Source organism: Pipistrellus hanaki, assembly GCF_964339955.1.
Source record: "Pipistrellus hanaki genome assembly, chromosome: 13".
In the NCBI taxonomy this organism is placed as follows: domain Eukaryota; kingdom Metazoa; phylum Chordata; class Mammalia; order Chiroptera; family Vespertilionidae; genus Pipistrellus; species Pipistrellus hanaki.
This window is the reverse complement of record NC_140515.1, coordinates 40704891-40729343: the sequence shown is the minus strand read 5'-3', so window position 1 is coordinate 40729343 and position 24453 is coordinate 40704891. Positions and strand designations below refer to the sequence as shown.

Sequence of the window (24453 nt, the reverse complement as noted above, 5' to 3'; positions counted from 1 at the left end):
CCTTCAGTGCTCGGTGCCGGTGCCTCTGAGAGAAAGGTGCCCTCGATTTTCGCCTGCTGCCAAACAGTCTATGCTCTCCCACAATGAGCCCGGTATTGGGGTTCAGTTCAGTTGGAAGTGGAGTTGGAGGTGGCGTTCACAGCAGTCTGGAGCCCCAGTCTCCTTCCCGTCAGGGCAATCCCGCAGCACAGCCGACCGTCCCTTCTCTGGGGGCAGTGTGAGCGCCTCCGGGACCTCCTTTCTCCGCTTCCCCGGGGTTCCGACTTACAGCCCCGCTCCCTATGGCTGAGCCTGAGTCCCCGGGGTCTGGCCCAGATCTGGGGTTCAGAGCAGTCAGGGGCCCAGCACAGTCGGAGTTTTATCTCCTTTCCGCTAGGGAACGCCCGCCAGGCACTCGGCCTCCCTCCTCTCCAGCTCCGTCCTCTCCGCGCGCCGCGTGTCTCCGTACCTTAGGCTTTTACAGCTCCTCCGTGCTTCCTTCTGGTTTTCTCCTTGCTTCTTGTTGTAGGATTTCCAGTCAGTCGACTTTCCTGTAGTTCTGGGTAATGTCCATTTTATATTTTAGTTGTATTTTATTAAAATTGTTGTGTGCGGCTGCGGCTAGTTGCCTACCCGAGCAGCCATCTTGGATCTATCTACAAACAAATTTTGATGAACAAAATAAAAAAATAAAAATACTTCATAGAGCAAGACAAATTTTTAAGCTCTTACAAGTTTGCCACCAGAAAGCAACATGTGTATTAATTACAACCACTCATACCTACACATAGGTGCTCACGTGCTCATAAACTGGCCCCCTATTTTTAAAAGTTTAGATTCTAAAAATTAAAATCAACTGATTTTTAGAAACTATTGAATAAGGTGAAATTCCTTAATTTCCATATATATTTTCCCTGTAGCTAAATAAACTAGAAAGAACACTTTTGAAGAAAAGCAGATAATAGCCCTTCAATCTTAGTTAACGGTGATGATATCTGTACTCACCCAGCAAAAATGTTAGCCTTCTACCAGGGTTTATGCTAAGACTTTACATGGATCCCTCAAATAGCCCTCAACAGTAACTTTGCAACAGTCTCCATGGAAATATGAAGAAATGGTCTCCGGGAGGCTAAATGTCTTCTGTACCATCACATGGCTGCAATGTAGTGGGAAACCTAGCGTTTGAGCTCTTCACCAAACTGCTTTACTTGCATCAAAGCCATGCCTTCTGGCTGCTCACCCTGCCCTCGGATCCCTGAATTGTTCCTCGGCCTCCCGGGAGGCCTCAGCGCCCTGCCCCTGGCCAGCTGCCAGGCTGCTGCAATCCCAGGGGCCGAATGGAAAAATCAATCCTGTTGATAACCGTTTCCTTGAGAACAGCACTCCAACTGCCCGGGAAACTGCCGAGAATGCAAAAGGGGTTCCTGATGTATTTGTGAGTGGGCCATGCTTTGTGTTTCCCTGAGGGACATACATTTCTGTGCTACTGGGGAGAGAAGAGTTAAGAGCATGTAAATAAAGGTGATAAGCAAATGCTAATGTGCTTCACTCCTGTGGGGAAGGAGAGGATTGCGAAAAGCTTGAAGATGCCAGTGACATTGGCTCATTTTTCTGCAGTTTAGAGCCCACTGTGGGCAGAGGAGTGGGGATCTACTTGCAGATCTACTGAGTAGAGGGGTCAAGAACCATGGGTAGATCTTGATCATAATTGGGAATTTCTATGGAGAACAGCTGCCCTTTCCAATAAACGTTGTTCCACTTGAAACTCATCCAAAGTTACCTTCATGAAATAAACATGCCTCATCCTTGATGTTGATGTAGGCCAGCCTGCCTCAGCTGGTGCTAAAAGCTTCTTCTCTTTTTTTCTCCCTCCATTCCCTGCCTACAGTGGAGAAAAATCTGCTTTCAGAGCCAGTCGGCAAGCTGAGGGGAAGGGCAACCTTTGATGGGATAGTGATAATTCAAGCTGTTTGTGAATGACAGCTAGATCTGGAAGGTTCAGGAGACACAGCCAAACTTTATTAGCAAAGCTGCTCATTCAAATTACCAAAGGAACTAGCTTTCTGAACTCATGAACGGTTCATTGCAAGCTTGCCCATTATTCTAAATTTCTATTAATTTCTCACCTCTCAGTTGGATTCAGCTGCCTTTCAGGGCGCATTTCTATTTGCAGTTTGCTGACACTCTGCAGGGATGGCTAATAATTTCACTTAACTGAGGGACAAGTGAAATTGTGGCTGGATTAGCTACAGCTGTAAGAAATGTGGCAATGCTGAAGAGAGCGGAACCACCTCTGAAGTGAAATAGGTTGCCTCTCTGAAAAAAGGAGAGCCCATAAGAGCACCAGGCTTTTATTTATTAACATGTGTGCATGGCTGACGAAAGGAGAGAAGCTGGGTAACTGTCAAGTAATTACCACCAAATGGGAAAACAGGAGTCAGAGTCGACCAGGGAGCACTGACAAGGCTGATAACTCTCCAAAGGAATCTGCATGTGGTGGTCAAAGAACAATCCACAAAACCAAAATACATGTTGGGATCATGGAAAAGAGACAATTACAGCCAAGACTTGTTGACTCGTCTGCTGAGTCTTTCCCTCTGTGTTAGAGCATCTGAAAACGGAACGGACTGGAACAAGCTGCTCTCTCTCAGTGTTGGCCCAAATATCTTTTAAGATTGACACCTACAGTCTCTGCCAAGTCTCCATCCTCCTGGTTCCTCTGGGTCCCTAAGCAGCCTTTCGAGTGTCTGTCCCCACCACCCCATTAAGTGCTAGTGTGTGGTGGCAGGAGTTATAAATAAATCCACTGCTATGGCCCCCAATAAAAACTATTATTTACCTAACAGGCATGCGAGTGTCAAGCTGTCATCTTAGTTTCTGAACCTTGGTGCACAAAACTCAGGGCACGGAGAACTCGTCTAGCCCAAATAAATTTGGCTGAGCAGGAGGAGCATAGTTTAGCTAAACAAGCCGACTCAGCTCAGGGAACTGGGAGGGTCAGGATGTTGGGCTACACTCTTGGGCGATGAAAAGCAGGGGCTATGTAAACCTCCATGAAACAATTAGGCACATATGGCCCCCTGGGAACAGAGGGCACAGACCTTGGAGACTGCTGAGCCAGTATCACAAACTTCCCTCTGAACCAGTCACAGACCATCCTCAAAGCAGAGCACAGAAAGCACACTGGGTTAGGACAGTGCTGGGCAAACTCATTAGTCATCAGAGCCAAATATCAACAGTACAATGATTGAAATTTCTTTTGAGAGCCAAATTTTTTAAACTTAAACTATATAGGTAGGTACATTGTTATTAACTTAATTTTGTGGAAGAGCCACACTCAAGGGGCCAAAGAACCTCTTGTGGCTCTCGAGCCACAGTTTGCCAACCACTGGGTTAGGGGGAATACATTGGAGGTGGGAGATTCCTCATCCAAGACAAGTTGCTGGGTAAGAGCACAGGATTTGATGCAACTAGACCTGGTACACTCACCAGCTCTGTGGCCTTGGTACATGTCAGAGGTCAGGTTCCTCTAAAGCAGAGCCTGACACAGGATTAGGATACACCCACTTTCTTAAGGAAGTACTCTCAGGAAAAGACCATGAGGGAAAGAGGAGGGCAGGATTGAGAAGGGGAGAGAGAGCTAAGAACAGACAGGACAGGGTTTCTCATAAATTTTCGCTTTGACCTTATTCATAGGGGAGGTAACTAGAAGGTAACTTGCATCACAGACTTGTCTGCCTGAAGGAGCTAGTTTCTGTGGGCCAGTCATTGGCTCCGGCCCAAAGGTGAGCAGGAGGATTAGGGAGGGTGCTCATCTCTTGGGCAAAGCAGCTCTCATGGACTGAGAGCAATTATCTGAGGAATCTGGCAGCGGCGTTAGCAGCCAATGCTTGCGGCAGCTATGAGATGGGCCTATAGTGGCCTGGGTCCAATCTGGATATAAAAATTATACAATAAGTAAAGCAGGAACGTTTTAATATAAATAATTACTAATGATAACAAAAGAATAACTGCATAGTATCCTAGGACTGGGGAACAGAATCCACAGAAGGAATAACTTGAAGAAAGTAACGTTCAGCTCACCAGACAGTAGAGAAGTCCGCTGGTCTGGCCAGGCTGCAGAGGATATGGGTTGCTGGGCAAACAACAGCCATCACCCTCTGGAGTGCTGAGTGCAAGTGGGGAGCAGGCGATCAGCCACTGATGCTGTGGGTGTTATGAGGTCTGGGTGCTGGCGGGGATAGGGAAAGAGGGTGCGAGCTGTGCTGGGGTTCTGGAAAGATTACGGCTAGGCTAAGACCACAGGTTCATAGAGGGGCTGTGTTTGGGGTACATATTTGGTACATGTCAGGAGTCAGATTCCTCCAATGCAGAGCCTGACACAGGATTAGGTTACACACACTTTCGTAAGGAAGTACTCTCAGGAAAAGACCATGAGGGAAAGAGGAGGGCAGGACTGAGAAGGGGAGAGAGAGAGCTGAGAACAGACAGGACAGGGTTTCTCGTAAATTTTCTCTTTGACCTGATCCCTAGGAGAACTTTAGAAGGTAAATTGCACCACAGACTTGTCTGCCTGAAGGATTGGTCCACCACAGATTGGTCCCAGGCCACTTGTCTGTCCACTTGTCTGTCCACAGTGTAACATCCATGCTTCACCGGATGTCCTCACACTCCCAAAGCCAACCTCCAATGCCACTAGGAAACAGGCAGAAGAGCCTCTTCCTCCCACAGTGTCCCTCTCATGCCCTTTACTGGAATTCTCTTAATACAGAGCATATATTGAAGGGTCCTTTCGGAGCTGAGACGCAACAAACTGACAACCGACTGTACCCCACCCAACAAAGGGGATCGGGATGAGGCACCCACTGCACCTACTAATGCCCACTCTGCACAGTTTCCTCTTCTAGAAAACAGGGGTTCCATCTACTATATAAAGGTGTGCAGATTAAATGAGAGTTTTGTACAGTGCCAAGCACAGTGCCTGGCACATGGTAAATATTAGGCAAATAGTACCAATTGTTATTGCTGTGTTCTTTATTACTTTGTGATGCCAAGCTATGCAAAGCATTCACAGAAATGGCAGGTTGCCCATCTCTACTGCTTTTTAGAAGTTCAAAGCCTCCAGGTAACCTCCAGCAAAGCCAAAAACAGGGCTAGCTAGAGATCAGCCTGCCCAAAGTGGTCGACTTCAGAGTTTCTTTTTAGATTTCCTAGCAGGTCATTATAATCACAGTAGATGAAGAAAGTAAAAGTCTCTAGATGGGAACAGTAGAGCCAGTGGTCTGGGCCCAATCTGGATATAATCTTTTAGCAGATGAGCAGAACAGACTGGTAAATTTAAGCCATCTTTCTAGAAGGTGCCATACCAACCAGTACCTTGTTACAGATGAATAAAGCTCAGGTAGTTTGTAGAGAGAATTTCTTGCTATGTGATGTTTTGTCCTTACCTCTACACCCTTCAATACATATAGGCAAAGGTTTATATTAAGATGGCATTATCAATTTTTTTAATTATACAAGTTAAAGTTGTCTGTGCGAGAGTGAATAGTAGCCTGGACTACAATGAGATCAGTGGAGTTGGTAAGGATTTGTTAAGATTCTGGAAGTAATTTTAAAGTAGAGCCAATATGGTAGCTGAGGGGTTAGGTATACAATGAAAAAGAATAAGACACATTTAGGTTTCTGGCCTGAGAAACTGGAAAAATAAAGTTTCATGAGATGAAAAAGACTGGGGGATAGGAGAGAGCTTTTTGGTAGCAAGGTATAATCAAGACTTTGTTTTCTGGTATTAAATCAGAGAGGCCAGAGGCCTGACAGTGCCCCCAGCAGGCCTGGATCTCTCTCTTGCTTCAACAGTATTTGGATGGAACAGACTCAGGGATGCCCCCTTTCTCCAGCCTTTGACCACTCTCCAGTGTTTTATCCAGTCAGCACCGTCAGAACCAACTCAGAGACTAGCCAACACAAATTTTCCCCCTACTAATCTCCTATTGCTGAACAACCATGAGCTCCCAGATTCGTCAGAATTACTCCACCGAGGAGGTGGATGCTGTCAACCGCCTGGCCAGCCTGCAACTGCGGGCTTCCCCCACCTACCTCTCTCTGGGCTTCTTTTTTTTTTTTTTTCTCCCCATCTTGATGATGTGGCTCTCGGGGGGCTTGGGCCACTTCTTCTGCGAGTTGGCAGAGAAGCCCAGGGCTCCGCATCTCAAAGATGCAAAATCAGGGCGGTGGCCGCATTCTCTTCCAGGACACGCTGAAGCCTCCCAGGATGAGCGGGCAAAACTCAGGCCGCCATGGAAGCCGCCCTGGCCTTGGAGGGGAACCTGAGCCAGGCCCTTGTGGAGCTGCAGGCCCTGGGTTCTTCGTGCTCAGACCCTCATCTCTGTGACCTCCTGGAGAACCACTTCCGGGGGGCGAGCAGGTAAAACTCATCAAGGAGATGGGTCACACCTGGCTCACCTCCACAGGCTGGCCGGGCCCCAGGCTGGGCGGGGCGAGTATCTCTTTCAGAGGCTCACCCTCAAGCACGACTAGGAGCCTTTGAGGGGCCCCTCTGCATCCCCCTGGAGTCTGGCTTTTGCCTGAACTTCTCCCCGAGCCCACTATGCATCCTTTTAACTACCCTGCAGCCCTCTCCCATGCGTTGGACCAAATGCAAACAATAACACTTTATGCAGCAATAATAAATAATAATCTGAGAGGCTTATTAGACATTTCAAGAGAGATATCCAGCAGGCAGTATATGAGCCTAGAGTTCAGAGAAGAAGGTTGGTCTGGAGATACAAATTTGAAAGCCCTCAATTTACAGACGTAGATAAAGTCTTGGGAGAAGAGGATCACTGAAGGAAGCCTCTAGGGTTAAGAGCAATGAGTATGAATATAAGGTTCTATTGGGTTCAGTAGAGAAAAAGGCACTTTTTAAGTTAAAAATGAATAGATTTTTAAAAAATAGTGAGCTCCTGTTCCAGGCTCAAAAGCAGCACCTGCTGACATCACTGCTACTGTAGTCAGGAATTCGTACAATGGGCGGGAAGAAGAGCACATGACCTCCAAGCAAAAAGCCATCAGTATGGAAGATAATTTACTGCCAGAAATCAAGAGACCTTTCATTGAGGCCTGCCCTATTGACCTTAAGCAACTCATGAGACTTCCTTAGTCTGCAGTTCCCACATTGATAAAATTAAAAGAGTTGGGAGAGATACTTTTTTTTTTGGAGAGGGGGGGAGGGATGTAATGTGATGATAAAAATTAAAATTTTTGTTATGCTACATTTACTTTAAAAAATCTTTTTATATTTTATTTAAAATATTTTTATACTTATTCAATTGATTGGGGTGACATTGGTCAACATGAGCATATAGGTTTCAGATGTGGAAGATCTGTGTATTGTACTGTGTGCCCACAACCCAGAGTCAAATGTTATCCTGTCACCTTGTATTAAGACCGCCTTCCCCCCCCAACTCTCTTCCCTCTGGAAACCTTTTTTTCCACAACCTCTCCAACACTTGTTATTTCTTGTCTTGTTGATAATGGCCACTCTAACAGGTGTAGAGTTGTATCTCATTGTAGTTTTGATTTGCATTTCCCTAATTGTCAGTGAGGTTGAACATTTTTTTTTTTTTTTTTGTATGCCTTCTTTGGTGAGATACTTTTTAAAATTATCTTTTGGGATCTAGAAGTTTATAATTACCAGGTATCCATTTCTGTGCTGCTCAACCCAGGCATTATAAAACCCAGGAATAAAAAGAGTCCAAAGTTAAAAACAAATTCAAAGCATGGATGATTCGCTCAAAATTAGTTAATTAGATTCTTGGAATTTGACAAAAGCCTTTCTAGGTAGCTCATGAGCTATCTTCTCCAGAACTCCTGCTCTGACTTCCACTCTGAGGAGGTGCAGCTGCACTTCGGTGATAGGCCATGGCATAGGGAGAGAATTTAGCTCAGTTCAAACAATATGAGCCTTAACCATGAGGAAAGTACAGGGCTGATGCCTTGGAACATGTGAATAGGCCTCTAGGTACTCACTACCTAGTCTTCAGATGGGCAGATAAACAATTCTAGTGAAGGAAAAAGGAAATCCCTACCCAGAAACACATAATGCCAGTGCAGAATGGTCAAAAAGAAATTGGCCATCTGTTGGAAAGTTGGGCTTAGACGAAAAAGCTAGTATTGAGGTTGGGGCCTGAAGATGAATAGGGTTTCCAGGCATGATGAAGAACATCAGTTTTAGAATGAAACAGGCCTGGGTTCCAAACTCATTTGTATGACCAAATAGTTATGTGCCCATTAGTAAGATCCTTCACTCCTAACCTCGGGCCAATTCCTTCCTCTTAGGGTGGTTGTGAAAAGAGAAAACTTTCTCACTGTGTGGTTGAATATTATTCAATATTTAATTATTGTATTAGTATGTTATACACATCAGTGGTACAGATGGCCCTTGAGAAACATTGGCTTAGTTCACACCATCCTGTCTTCTCTGCTTATCTCAGTCCTTCATATCTTTCAATGCACCCTCAAGCGATACCTCCTCCATGGAGCCTTCCCTGATGGTTTCACTCAGTGTTAAGCTCCCTGACTTTAAGTCAAAGTACTTGGTTTAAAAAACAAAACAAAACAAAACAAAACAAAGCCCTTCCTCATTACATCTGTTCCATGACTGTTATGCTGGATTTTGCTCTTTTGTTTTTCTCATTGTATATTATTTTTTTGTACTCCCTTCCACAATCTAAGTCAGGGGTCTTCAAACTACGGCCCGCGGGCCACATGCAGCCCCCAGGGGAGTCTGATCCTGCCCGCCAGGTTTTTTGGGCAGTGAGCGCAGCCAAGGTGTTACAGTAGGAATTAGTAGTTCATATAGTCCGGCCCTCCAGCTCTCTGAGGGACCGTGATCTGGCCCCCACTTTAAAAAGTTTGAGGACCCCTGATCTAAGTCATTGTGGATGGTAACTCTGACTTTTCTGCACATATTATCTTGCTCATGCATACCTTGAAAACAATAGGCATGTAGCAGATATATGCAGAATAAGTGACTAAAATGTGTGGTCAAAGAGAATATTGGGTATTATGGCCATATTAGAGAACTGAGACCATTTAGATGAGGGCTAAAAAGAATGACATTAGCTAGGCATTATTAAAATATAAATATTTGAATATTGAGTAGCAGAGAAAAGTTTTCCTGAGATTTTGACTCTATTGCTGTGAAAAAGGTACTTACAAGCACTGTTAGCAGAACTCACCATGTCCCTAGGGTGCAGTAGTAACAGGACTCTATCTAGGTGGTGCTACCAAAGGAATCTTCTGTCATATTCTTGCCAAGGTCCTTTATTTTGATCTCCTATTTGACTCACTAGGAAACATGAATAACTCCTATTTGGAAACAGGTTAATGATCATTTTTTATTACTCTTTCTAAAAACTGATAAGTATATGAAACAATCTGTGCCAACACTAAAGCAGCCATTTCACAATGTCAGAACCCAACACAGTGGGATTTCAGATCTTTAAGAAAGCATTGTTGAAAAGATAGTATTATAAAAGAAGGTAAAATATTAAAATGAATTCTCTCACATCTCACACTTCAAAAGAGACTGGAATGTCAAATAAAAGGTGTTATTCAACCTGGTGATAGGGCTCTTGCATTGGTTTTCACTAAGTCTTGTATAAAAACCAGGGCATTCATCATCATCTACTAGGCATTCAATCTGAACAGACATAATTTCATTTTATGTATTTGGGTAATGTCACTTTAAAGAAAATCAGATGATGGGAAAAGAGAGCGAGTAGAAGGAGAAAAGGAATCACAGTTGAGAGCTGACACTGCTGTCCATGCTTTGCCTTTCTCTCTCCATTTTCTTTTTCTTTTTAAATATATTTTATTGATTTTTTACAGAGAAGAATGGAGAGGGAGAGAGAGTTAGAAACATCAATGAGAGAGAAACATTGATCAGTTGCCTCCTGCACACCTCCCACTGGGAATGTGCCCGCAACCAAGGTACATGCCCTTGACCGGAATCAAACCTGGGACCTTTCAGTCCACAGGCCGATGCTCTATCCACTGAGCCAAACCAGTTAGGGTTCTTTCTCCATTTTCAAATGTGATGGTAAGTTTGTTCATTCATAGAATGTTCAAGGCTTTCTTGGGAATAAATAGGAAATCCTAAAAGGGCCTTTTATTAAAAAACTATTGATAGCAGATACCTTAGAGATTGCCTTGTTCAAGCTCCATATGGCACAAAGAAAGAAAGAGAAGACCAGGAGAGCGTGTCCATTGTTTAGGTTCACTCAGTTACTTTTGGCAAAGGAAGGTCTGAGGAACGCAGGTCTCTTGAGACAAATCTCTAGCCTCAACCTATCCAGTACCTTTACAAAGAATTCAATTCTTGGAGATCAGAGCCTGAGGCTTTTTCCTCCACTTTAGCCCAGAGCTGTCTTAACACTGAGAAAACAGAAGTATATGTTACACAGATGACGGATACCTCATCAGATACCTACAATTCTTCCACGCATGGTTCTGCCGGCCTTTTAGCAAGCACATGGCTCATGTCTGTGACTTCCCTTCTTGGCAACTTAAGAAGAGTGAACAGACAGTATTTCTCTCAGGTTTCATGATCCGTTGATAACACATCTTCCTCTACGTAAAGCTGCTTTGGTCTGGAATCCAGTAGACGAAGTTGTGCTTTGTACTGAGAGCAGATGTGAAGACACAATCATTTGCTTACTTCTGCAAGGGAATTTAAATCTCTTGGATAATTTGAGGTAGTCCACATGACTGTTCTGAATGCTTTCCAATGTAATAGCCAATCTCTGGGTCAGTGTGAAATAACCCTCCAAACTCCACAAGATTAAATTAGCTTTGCTTGCAAGAGCCTACTCTATTTTAAAATGGTTCAATCTTTTCTTAAATTTATCAGTATTACTTTCTAGATGAATATACTTTCTTGGCCTCAGGAAGTACAATGATATTTGTACTCAAGGAATATAAATTATTCTCCTAAAGCACGTTTTAGTGATTTATTTTAATCAGTGAATGAACTTCTAAGTACAAAACAGATTATTGGTTTGCTTGTGGTAGCAATTACAATGAATATTTTTAAGTAAAAAGGCATATTATTTAAAAACCAAAAAAATAAAGCTATTGCCAAAAAAGCTAAGTGACGGATAATATATATACTTTAAGTTCTTTTTAAGGACCCACTTCCCTACTACTGTGAGTCTCAAAAGACTAAGTAAAATTAGCTATGCCCAAAGCAGACCTGTGGTTCTCTTTCCTCAATTAGGAAAGTATAGTAAAACACCCTTCAGATTAAAAAAATGCTCAAGATCTGTTGTCTCTTGATCCCTTGCTTTAATCCTTCAAATGGCAAATTTAATTCCGCCTTTCTCATAAAAAAGATTAGAGTAGAAATTGGGAAAACAAGCTTCTCTTTGGGACCATTATCAACATCAACATAAAATAGACGAAGAACACATCTGGCCTTCTTGATTGTCTTCTATGCCAAATACCTTCTACCCATGCACAGAGTTCTAGAGTGCTAAGCGTGTAACTATTTTCTTATTGATTTATATATGGTCCCTTCTCTCCCACAGGCTTGCAAGATCCTGAGAATAAGAATTATAATTTATGCTTATTATTTATGCCTTGTCATTATTCAGTAATGTATCAATACAGACAAGTATGCAAGTCATACTAACTTGATTGAGAATCATGCATTACTCTTTTCAATCATTCAAGTCCTTGAAAACGTATGTCTAAATAGAGTTAAGATATTAAATTTAACTACAAAAGGAGAGCAAATTTATTCTTTGGTGGCACCCAAACAACTTCTGAAGAGATTATTTGCAATAGTTTATTATTCATAGTATTTTATTATATACTGAAGATGCACAATGGCAATAAAAATAATGACATTTGAGCCATTAAATGTGTACTCTGAGAGTACATACACAGAAAAAGTGTCTTGTGAGTAAAATCATAATGTAAAAAATTTCAAACTGGCAAAGTTTAGCACTGCTCTTTTCTTGTAGCATTGACAAGAAGGGTAAATGACTAATTTCCTTCAACTGCAATTGCAACTTAGAAAATGAATTTCTACAGCATTTAATATTTGATTTTCTCAACTTGTAGAGTAAGCAAAAAGGCTACATATGCCAGTGTTTAATGAAATTCAGCTGAAACTAGTTTATTATTTTAAAAAATATCTTAATATTAATTGGAAATTGATATTAAGTGTATGTACTGAATACCATGAACTACATGTAGGAAAAAAAAGTAATTCTTAAATCCATACCAATTACATTAAAGTTTCATGCAAGAAAACCTTGTCTCTACTTTTGTTATCTAGAACACATCATGCTGGTGATAAGTATTATATCTACTTCTTACATCTCTGGTGGTAAAATCCATTAGCTACATGACACAGCTGTTCACAGCCTTCTAAACAGACCTTGGCATATTTCAGGATGTACAAATGACCATTTATAAATTAAATGAGTCCAATTCCACAGTGAAGTTTTTTTGTGACTGGCATAATTCAACTGTCTATATGTGCATATTGGTATAGAAAGGGATGTATTAAAAAATATATATCTGAAATGCCTATTTCCAAGAGTCTCAAAATACTTCATACATAGTCATTGGACATTTTGCATTACCAAAAAATATTTAGATATGATATCTGATATACTATTATAGTAAAAAACTATTATAGGCACAGAGATCTGCTTCTCTATTCTCAAAAGAGGTGCTTTTTCAATATAATTCAATTCAATTTACTTATTTATTCTTTCATTCATCTCACATTTTTTAGTACTCCCTATGTGTCAGCCACGAAGTTTATAGAGCAGAATAACAGTCTCCACTTAGTCTTGTATTTCCCTCTCAAACTGACTGCCATGCCCAAAGAACATTTTGCATTTATTGCTTGAATGTGCTTTTCTGTAGCATTGCTCCTAAGACAGCTTCTTTCTTGAAAGGCTTCTTTGTCAGACGTGATCTCACACTTTTCCAGCTCTTCTCCTACCCGGGACCATTCCTTGTCTTTAATAGCTGGTTCTCTCTCATGCTTTCCACCCCTCTATTTCCTTACGTTCCCAGGTTGTATTGTTGGCCCACTTGTTTGCTCCTCTATACAAGTCCATCCTCACTTTAGCTTACAGCACTCAAAACGTCCCTTCAAGTGGAAACTTCTTTACAAAGTTACAGGTTTGTATATTCATCTATCTGTCAGACCCATCTGCTTGAATATAACCCAGGTACCTTGAATCTCCATTTCAAAAAAAACAAAACAAACCCATGATTTCTCCCAGCACCCCTATTCCCCCCATTTCTCTTTTTATTCCAATATTTTCCATCCCAATGTCTTCCAAATTATCTGTCTGATTTTACCACTTGTCTTATCCCCTGAAATTCATCCTCTGGGTGGTTCATCTAAAGCTGAGGGTGGTTTTGCTCCTCAGGGGACATTGGCGATGTTTGATGACATTTTTGGATGTGACAACTTCCTGATGTTACTAGTATCTAGAGGGTATAGGGCAGAGATGCTGCTCAAAATTCTATAACACACAAGACAGTGTCCTCCCACCCCACATGCAAATAATTATCTGACCCAAATGTTAGTAGTGCTGAGGTTGAGAAACCTGTTCTAGATTTAAAATGGACCACCACCACAACATCCTTTCAATGGTGTCTCATGACCCAAGCTTCTTGAAAACCCAAGAACCAATAAAAAAAAGTTATATTCAATAAATATTTTCCAGATAAAATTCTTCCTAAAAAAAAGTGGGAATCCCAAATATCCATGTAGTAAAATCATTGCAAATTCCCATGGGTACCATATTGCTTAGATTTCTAGTATTCCTAAGAATTATTTTTTAGAATATTAATTTTTTAGAATACAAAATTTTAGTAAACATTATTTATTTAATAGATTATTATTAATTTTTAAATTATCTTTAAAAATAAATGTCTAAAAATAAAAATATATGTTTTTTAAATGTGTTTACTATTATATCTGAATAAATTTTTAAACCACATTTAGCAACTTGTCAAGATCATCTTTTATATCAAGATGCTCCTTAGGACTTTACCTTTTTTCTACTTCTATTTTTCTCTTCACTCTATTCCTTTGCCTATTTTCTTGTTTTTATTTTTATATGAAAAACATGTTATTTGCAATCAGTTATTTGTATCTCTGAAAACTATCTCGTATAAGATTCTGGAATAGTATAAGGGAATAAGTTGACTAGTTAGTTTTATTTTAGGCCTACGAATTCATTGAAGAGGATATATATTCTTCGGTTTCATAATAAAAATTTGTACCAAAGTATTCATAGTACATGAGAGTTTATAGACAGTTTAAAAGAGTTTAAAGAGAGTTCCTAATCTGAACTCTTTCATTATTAACCGTGGCACTAGATGATGAAATCAGCTGAATAAAAGTTCATTACGATAGACAGCACCACACATTTTTAAAATTGAAATAATATTATTGTATTACACACTACTTTGTTTTATTACCACATCTGTCATATGCCAAGGACTCTTGGTGACTTACATATTTTACCGAATATAGTTCTTGCGTATGAGAATGAGAGGTAGTTCCCTATTACTAAAAACTGCAGGTATCCACTGCTAAGGAATTTCTAAAATAGATATCTTGATGTACTTTGTTATTTTACATATTATTTTATGTAAATGTGTAAATACATAATATATGTACAGGAATAGTTCTCAGCAATTAATGATAAGCACATTTCTGCTGCATGAAATACGTAAATAATTTTTATTCAGCAGCTATAAGAACTTTTAATATTACAACCTGAGAATACATATTTACAAATTTGAGGGAGTGTTCTTTCGTTAGATGATTGAAAGGTTTGCCTCTTAGACTAAGATGTCCTTTGTTTCTCACCATGATTTATGTAACATTAGTAAATTGCTTCTATAATGAAGGCTTGTTTGTGCGCTGACGTTTGTGGAACTTATTGTTCTGAAAGCGCCCTGTCAGATAGAAAGAGAGGGCAGAATTAAACTCAGTTTTATACACAATGTGATTTATTTCAACATGATTAGCGACGTTAACCATCAGACTTCATATATTAGTAGGATGTCACAATACAATGAATGCAAGAACATGCAGTGCAGGAGAAGTCAAATATTTGAGGGGAGAGCCAAAATAGCTTCTGAAATGTCAAGCTATCCCTTCTTACTGCATATTTCCTACTTTGTAATTTTCTTCCATAAACATGAAGTTGATAATAGGCAGACGTTGGTCAGCCAGCCAGTCTTCATCACCTGTTCGCCTGCCAGCAGCCACTGCTTTGAAGTTCTAGTTTTTCAAGCTTCAAAGAACTTTGTGGTTCTTTCAGGTAGTGGCCTTGTTTGGGACCTCGCTCTTCCCATCTCTTCATCTCTCATTTTTATTTCTGATCTGTATCTCATATCTGCAAATCCCTATTCTCACCGAGACAGCTAATTCATCACAAAAGCCATGGCATACTTAATGGAATTCTACATTCTAAGAGCTATCCTAAAAAACAAATAGAGTGTATTTTCTTGTGTTAAGAAAACGGGGAGGATGGAATTTGTTATTATTGTTGCTTGGGAAAGTCTACATTCTCATTGTTTGGGTGGGGGGAGCAGTCACTGTCACATTAATTGTTCCCCTGAAAAATATGTCCTTATTTTTGTAATATTAAAATGAAGCATAACTTAGGATCACAATAGTCTGTAAATCTTATTGATCATTTATTATAGGAATTCAGATCTCCACACTTTCTCTGTTGGCCATAGCAAAAGGTCTAAATCTTCTGTATGGCAGGGTGGAGCCCCGTAACTTCTCCAGCTTTGTCTTGTGCCATGGCCAAGCCTTATCCTGCTGCAGCTCTAGTACACGCCATATTGGTTATGGCATCCATGCTGTAATAACATGCTCTACTCGCTTAGAGTACTCTTGTAGTACCATTATCTCCCAATGCCTCCTGTTCAGAATCATGAGAATCACCTCTTTGGAGAAACCATTTCTGTCAATGTCATTGTTTCCCACTGTATCCTGTGCCTACATTTACTTCTACTAGAGGCCTGGTGCACAGATTCCTGCACCAGTGGGGTCCCTCCGCTGGCTTGTGCCTTCTCATAACCCGGGACCCCTCTGGGGGTGTCAGATAGCCAGTTTCGGCCCAATCCCTGCAGGCCCGATCCAGACAGGAGGAACCCATAACCTGTGCATTGAACGCCTGTCTCCTGGTGGTCAGTGCACATCATAGCGACAGGTCAACTGATGTTCAGTCCTTTGGTAGCTTAGGCTGTTACTACCTTGTTTTCCCGAAAATAAGACAATGTCTTATATTAATTTTTTCTTCCATAGTTGTGCTAGGTCTTATTTTCATGGGATGTCTTATCTTTCCATGCACTAGGTCTTATTTTCGGGGAAACACGGTAGTATATATAAACATTAGAAAGCTCAGCAATGGGTTGCTTCTATTCACTTACCTATTCATTTTCCTGTACTGGATGTTAAGTGATCTAAAGATTGTAATGGTTTCTTACTTGTTCTCTCTGAATCCCCATGGTTTATCTCTATGTCTGGCATATGATGAATACTCAATAAATGTTTGTTGATTGGAGAAGAATAAAAAATTATTGCATGATTGGAATATCTGTAGTAGTCCTTGAGCCAGCCTTTCCAACCCCTTGATGAATGGTGCTTCACACTGCCTTTGACACATAAAACCCTATTCAAAACTTTCAGTAGCTCCCCTCATCAAAATGATTGAGCGTCAAAGCTGTGACATACACTGTAAAAAATATTAAAAATTACTTCTTTCCACACATAACTTAAAATTCAATTAGGAAAATAAACCAAGAATGATTAAAGTAGAAACAATAACAATAATGGTCAAGTTTACACAACATATACCACATACTTATATTTATAAGTATCTGACATATATTAACTCATCTAATCCTCACAACAATCCATTCAAATAGAAGTTCTCTTTATGTCAGGGTAAAGAAAACATACTTTTAAGAAGTTATATAATTTTCCCAAGGTTCTAGAGGGAGGAATTGATAGAAATGAGATTTGAAGCCAGACAGTCTGTTTCAAACCTCTGTTTGAAACAGACAGCCAATTTCAAAATCTATGCACCATATTGCCTCTAGGAACATAGTACATAAATGCCTACATGTCCCAAAACAATTGCAAGATTGACTGCCAAATGACTGGATAGATACATGCTATACCTTTAGAGAAGGGAGCAGTGGCTTTGTGACAGGAAAACTTATGGGTTAGATTAAAATTTATTAGAATTGACTTTTCAGGGTTTTTTTTTTGTTTGTTTTTTTGTTTTTTGTTTTGACAAATCAAAGTGGAAAAAGGCTTCACAATAAAAAAATCAGAGAGAAAAAAGTAAGTATAAGGTATATTATTTGTGAAATAATACTGGAGGGTATATAGGGCAAGATGTGAGTGGGAAAATTAAATTCTTCAGTTAGTAGTGAAGTACAGATTAGTAGTTCAAAATATTTTTAATTGACCATGGAATTCATTGGGAGAAATTCCAAAAGAGAAATGGATAAAGCATTGTTTCAGAATACTAATTGGTCAGTAGTTTCTAAAGTAAAATGGGGAGAGGGGGTGCTGAATGGCAGAAAGCTCATTAAAAGTATTTTATAGGTGTGGACAGAAGTGATAGGACCGATATTTTACACTTCTTTCCTATAAAAATATTGTTGAATTAAAAAAACTGGGTTTAAGTTTTTTAATTTTTTTAATTGATTTTTAGAGAGAGAGGGAGGGAGAGGGAGCAAGAGAGAACCATCAATGTGAAAGCAAAACATTGATTGGCTGCCTCCTGCATGCTCCCTCCCAGGGATTGAGCCTGAAACCAGGGCATATGCCCTGACTAGGAATGGAACCAGCAACCTTTCGGTGGACAGGATGATACTGAACCGAATGAGCTAAATCAGCCAGGGCTGGGCTTAAATTGTATGTCAATCATTCATTAGCTATGTTCAAATCACTAGAGGCTACAAGTGTAATATTTTCTAAACTGACTTTGTTTAAAGATCTTTTTATAAAAAACATTAAATCTTTCATACAAATTTACAGTGTACAGGTGTCAAAAGATTATATTTAACTTATTAACTAATGACATAACCAATCAAATGTTACATCTAGCTCAGAGGAGAATCTAAAGACCCATCTACATTGGTTCTGGTAAGAAATGCTGAAATGAACTTACAAATAAAATAAAAGCTGGCTTCTTCCATAGTGAGGAAAGGAAATCAATTTAACCTCATCAGACAAAATGGATTTGTACATCTAAGGATATGGACAATTTGCATTGCCATTAGTTATCTATTTACAGAGTTGTAGAGCATCCAAAGACAATGAACTGTACAGAGACCTCCCTATTATCAGATCATTGGGAAGAGAGCATTGCTAAAGAATGCCTAGTTTTCCAATGAAGACATTCAGTAGTGTGTTTTTTCTTCTTCTCCACTTCAAAGTCTTTTATTCTGTAAAAGTGTTTATTTCATGAAAACGGTGTAAACATTAAGTGAGAATATTATTAATACTGGACCGGAACACAGATTCAAAATTCCTAACACAAGCAATTAGGTGGTATTTTCCCCTCTCCTCACCCCTTCAATAGTACTTAATAATTTTCTCAATATATCTGTGAAGTAGAAGATTCAGAAAAGGCATAGAGCAGTCTTTCATGAGGATTATACCTGGCCACTTCAGGGGTGGTAGAGGAAGATAAGAGCTAAATAAAAAGACACACTTCTTAGGAAGAAAACAGTACAAGAAAAACTCAGCATGGAGCAATAAGCCAGACTTGGCAAAGGAGTCTTTTGTTTTGAGTCAGAATTTCCTTACAAGAAAATAAACTTGAAATATTTTAACTTAAAAAAAATGAATCAGAATCTGCAAGAAGGCTAGAGTACAATGCAAACTAAAAAAACAAACAACACACACACATACACACACACACACACACACACACACAAGACCCAGGGAAGATTTGAGCTGGATGACTAAGAAGTAGGCAAGTCCAATGAAAAGTCTTTGATGCTTCTGCAAGATGTGACCCCAGCTAGAGCCACTTCCATCAATGCTAAGCCTTGCTGTAGTCACATGGCTGCTAACTGACCCTGCTTTCCTGAGTCCCTTCCTCCAGAATCAAGGTCTCAGGCTGCAACATCTGATAGACTCAGCTTGGGTCACAGGCTGTGCCCTGGCTCCTGCAGAATTATCGGGTAAATGGTATGTCTTCCCCTTTCACTTTTGTAAGGAGAGGCCAGCACACTGCAGCACACCAATCCGATGCACAGTGGTAAACTCTGCCCAAATACAAAGGGGGTGATAGGTGCTCCATAGCAAACCAAAGAGCAAATGACTACGGCTGTCCGGTTGCTGGGGACCAGGAAGAGATGGGATGTGAAACCATCTTGGGCTGATCTACTCTGTCAGCATGAATGTACCTTGAGGAGGAGAAAGGCTATAGGAATCAAGGAGGGGGGTATCCCTAAATGCCAGGGCCAAGCAGTTCTGCTCTGGGATGTCATCTAAAAAGGTGGGGGAAAGAAGTGTTCCACCACCAGCAAGAGGCAAGGACACACACTGTAGTCCTGAAACTGCAGGAGGCCAGCCAAGGTACACGGGTAAATGAAGACAGCAGGGAAAAGGCAAGTCAGTGCTCCTGGGAGCCTCAATGAGGCAAAAGATGATTTAGTTCCTATGTTCATAACTGGTGCAGCTCAGGAAAATATTTGTTTATAGGGGTTATTGGTATTTCCCCTTAAAGCATATCATGTCATATTAATCACTTTTGATGTCTCTTTCACTATGACTGTCTTTTTTCATCATGTCTTTAACCTACCCTGAAATGGTCCTCTACCCCTTCTTTCTTTCTTTTTTTATTTAAATATATTTTTACCGATTTTTTACAGAGAGGAAGGGAAAGGGATAGAGAGCTAGAAACATCAATGAGAAAGAAACATTGACCAGCTGCCTCCTGCACATCTCCTACTGGGGATGTGCCTGCAATACATGTACATGCCCTTGACCGGAATCAAACCTGAGACCCTTTAGTCTATAGACCGACGCTCTATCCACTGAGCCAAAACGTTTCGGCTCTTCTAACTTTTAAAAATAATTGGACACCCCCACCTGTTAACAAAGCATTTCCTGACCTAAACCAACCATATTGTTTTTTCCATTATCTAAGTTGCTCTAAGCACACACTTCTGTACTTAAAATCAAACATTGTCTATGATCTTCTCTAATTATTTCTGACCCAGAATATTTGTCTCCCGACCCAATTTGGTGGCTCTATGAAAAAAATCGTACTATCAGACCTTAAAATTCTCTAACCCTGTAATAGGTACTTAATAGACATTTCTTTCTTCAGGGATGCAATGGAAAGAAAGCAGAAGTGAGGTGGTCTTGGTTAAGCCTATCACACATTGGTTATTTAACTGTTGATCCTTACTTCCTCATCAATAAAAACGGAACAATAAAAATGATGAAAATAAAAATAGCATCACAAAGACCTAGTCGAAGTTGTTATTATGAGCTAATAAAACATATAGCAAAAATATATCAAACATTAATCTACTGCATTATGAAAACATGACTTTTCTATGTATACTACTATCAGCATCACAAAAAAGCAATTTTTCTAGCTTAATTTCAAAAGCGATAAGAGGTTGTAGACAGAAGATATTTTTGGAAATGGAATCTCAGAATATAACATACTAGAGGCCTGATGCACGGAATTCGTGCAAGGGGCTCAGCCTTCACCATGGTTGCCATGGCTGCTGCCTCTGCCTCTACCCTCGCAGCCCTGGCTTCATTTGGAAGCATGTTCGGTCTAATTATCATATTACCCTTTTATTATTTTAGATAGGGTGTTAGAATTTTGCTTAAAACTTAGTCTACTATCTTTTCCTGTCCCAATGCGCTCCAGATAAGCTCAGATTTGCGTAGTCTCTTAACACCATGAACCTTCACAAAAACAGCCCCTTTACACAGGGTGTCCCCCAAAATGTACACAACTGATAGCTCAATTTTGAAAATGATATGTATTTTCATAAACACTGCCTTTATAATTATTCTAAGTGTGTGCATACATTTTTGGGACACCCTATATTTATACAGCATTACAGATTACAGAACACTTTCACACCTACTGTCTTACTTGATCTTTGCTCCACACTAACAAAAAGCACAGGAGAAAAGTGTTCATACGTAATAATCTCCTCCAAATGTTTGCAGCTTTAAAGTTAAAGCAAACTTTCCTCAGTGGCACAGCTCTTCCTTTGAGTCTCCTCCTTTTGCAATAGCATAATTACCTTCAACTTAATACTTAGCATTTTAAACAACAATTTAAAAGCTTTTAGGCCTAATTTTATAACTAAAAAAAAATCTCTTCCCAAAATTTAAATTAAGTACTGTTCTTACCTTTACCTTCTATGGCAAGTTATATTTATGCAGCATGTTTCAGAACATTTCCATCCCTACTATTTTCATTTGAATTTGCGCTTACAGAAAGGTCAAAATATGAGGTCAGAATGATGGCTTATTTATTTATCTTTGTATATTTATCTTTGTATTCTTATTTAGTTATCTTTGATGCTAATACAGTACCTGGTTCCATGAGACATTGAATAAGTGTGAAATTAATTGTGAAAGAAGAGGGTGAGGAAAAATATAGAGGAAAGAGAGAGAATGATATGACTCAAAGGCACGGAGAGATTAGTGTCCATGGAGATACAGAAGGTTATTCTTATTTTCCTCTGTGCAGAGATTTTGCTAAATTGCATTAATATTCAATTCTCACACCATGCTTTGTGTTGAGCACTAAATTGCAGGTTTTGCAAAGAGAGGATTTATTAAATATTGGAACTAGAAGATGTTCTTTTTACTATTTTTTAAAATGGCATAAGTTAAAGAATCTAAAACTTTCAGTCAAATAGGTAATGAAAATAATCCCTGCATGGAATGAGCCTTCACCTTTCAAAGTAAATTCTTTCTCTCATTCCTGATGCTTTCAAATGAGAAAGATTCAGTTTAGAGTTTTTCTAGATTGTGATGTGAAAATGTTAAATCTTTGATGACAAATCTGTGAAAATTCTGAAGAATAATGCTTCTAATAATATTTGATTAGCTTAAATGTCCAGCAAGTTCAAAGACCATTTCTAAATATACCTGCTACAATTATTTCAAACTGAAAACAAGATAAGTAATCATCTCTTTTACTGGAATCAGACTGAGTAAAAAGAAATATAATGGATCAAATTCAACCACAAACCCAAGCAATTCCATTAAAAGCTGAAAAGGAATAATTTGGAAAAATATAATCAATTACCCCAAACGAGTCCATCATTTATTTAACTAGAAACATTTCATGTCACTAATAAAAGAAATGCGGTCTTAAATCAAGATGGAAGAGAACTGACGGAACAAATCTCTTCATTCCCCAAATTCCCTCGAAAAAGGACAAAAATGAAAAAATAAAAGTCAATAGGAAAGAGCACTGAGAGTTTTGGATAATTAATTTACTGGAAGATATAAAGCAGATGGGAATAAACTGAGGTCAAAATCCAACTGAGTTATGATGATCTCAACCATTGAAGACCTTAAGCAACCCTAAGGTAAAGACATTCTTTAAAAAAGAATTGGGATATAGACAGTCAAGAGAAAAGTTACAGCCTGTAAGGTACCAATAAAAGTAGCTGACTCCTAAGGTTGGTGACTACTTTTGTTTTAAAAACAACACAAAATAAAATAAAATAAACATGAGTGTATCCAATCAAAGCAGGCATTCTCACACGAGAGACTCCAACAGTGGGCACAGGTACTAGGACTACAAGACAAAGTCCTAGGTAAACATTTTTTAGGACACTCAAGGAAGGCTTAAGCTGTTTAAAGGTCACTGCTCTGTTTCTTTTCTCCTCTTTAAAACTTTTTACTGCCAAACAAAAAACAATTACCATTCAGTCTGGAAATACAAGACCATACAATTTCACATTTATGGAGGAAAGCCAATAACTTGAAAACAGGTATTTACTTTACTATCCCAAGGGAAATTTGAATAAACCTAGTTTTATTACAGCCTTCTTTAAATAGTTAAAATGGAAACAACTGGAATGCCAATAAAAAAGCAAAATGTGATAAATCTATGGAATATATTATGATGAAGCAATACTGTGGAATTAACTATGGTATTTCCATTACATAAATTATCCATGCTATGGAATATTATGCAAGTGTGAACAATGAAATATATATTACTAGCACAGAAAGATCTCTAAAATATATGAGGTGAGAAAACTTTTACAAAACATCAAACTATGAACCAGTTTATATTATGTACATGAATGAAAATGCATAAGAAAGTGTTTAAGGATGCATATAAAAACCCTATTCAGAGGGGACTATAATTACCAGGCATCAATTCTTCAACTGAGTGTGTGTGTGTGTGTGTGTGTGTGTGTAAATCATGGAGTTATGGGGGATTTCACTATTTCATAATAGTCTATACATATTATGTATGTACTATTTGAATTGCATGCTCATGTATTAATTTTGTAATTTGAAAATATTTTCCAATGGACAGTTCATTACTATTCTTTTATCAGGACAAAAGTTTCCTTGAACGTTTTAAGATATGGCAATTCCTCAATTCCTCAAAATAATCTAGTTCACAGGTTGAGGATAATTAGGACAATCAAAGTATTGACAACCACTTTCTAATAAATATCAACAGCATTATACATATATATATATAATGCTGTTGATATATCTATATCTATATCTATATCTATATCTATATCTATATCTATATCTATATCTATATATAGTATATTTCTTTTCTTCAAAATAAAATCACACACTATACTTGAAAGAAACTATCATACAAACTTGGAAAAGACACCCCTACCTTCATAAGGTTTGAATTGGAGAACATTTAGGTGGAGGCTTAAAAGATGACATTGACCATGAGTGTTCTCTGTCCTAAGCTATTCCATCCATTACATATTGTGACAAACTACAGCCACATTGTCATTTCCACACGTTGTTTAAAGAAATTAGCTAACTCCCACCAGCATCCCATTTTCTTCCACATTAAAGCCATTAGGCTTCTTGCCCATGTAATTAATATTTGTTTGGCAATAAATAAATCAGGCATATTATATCCTCCACAAAATCATTCCCGAAAAAAAAAAAATCTTCAGAGAAGCCAGGTTTATAGATTTTTATCCCTTTTATCTCATCAAAGGTCAACTTAATTTCACTTGGGTTGTTTATTCTTTTGAAAATATTTTTTGGGTAAAACAAATCCTTGATCTACTGGATGCATATAGTCTTGTCTAGTCAAGAGTGGGACTAGTTATAGTGAATCATCCATTCAACTTTTGCTCTTGGCAAGATGAGGGGGAAAATGAGAGAGAGAGATCATA

General features: G+C 39.1%; 1 protein-coding gene and 1 pseudogene across 2 annotated transcripts in view; one reads left to right on the top strand and one right to left on the bottom strand.

Annotated features, from left to right (window-relative positions):
* KCNH8 (potassium voltage-gated channel subfamily H member 8) overlaps positions 1–24453 on the bottom strand; it is a gene marked incomplete at its 5' end in the record, with an annotated part of 269106 nt that overhangs the window by 205142 nt on the left and 39511 nt on the right. The gene's annotated exons all lie outside the window — the stretch shown is intronic.
* On the top strand, positions 5983–6516 carry LOC311631544 (ferritin light chain-like; annotated as a pseudogene). The gene has a single exon. The product of its transcript is annotated as a ferritin light chain-like (transcript).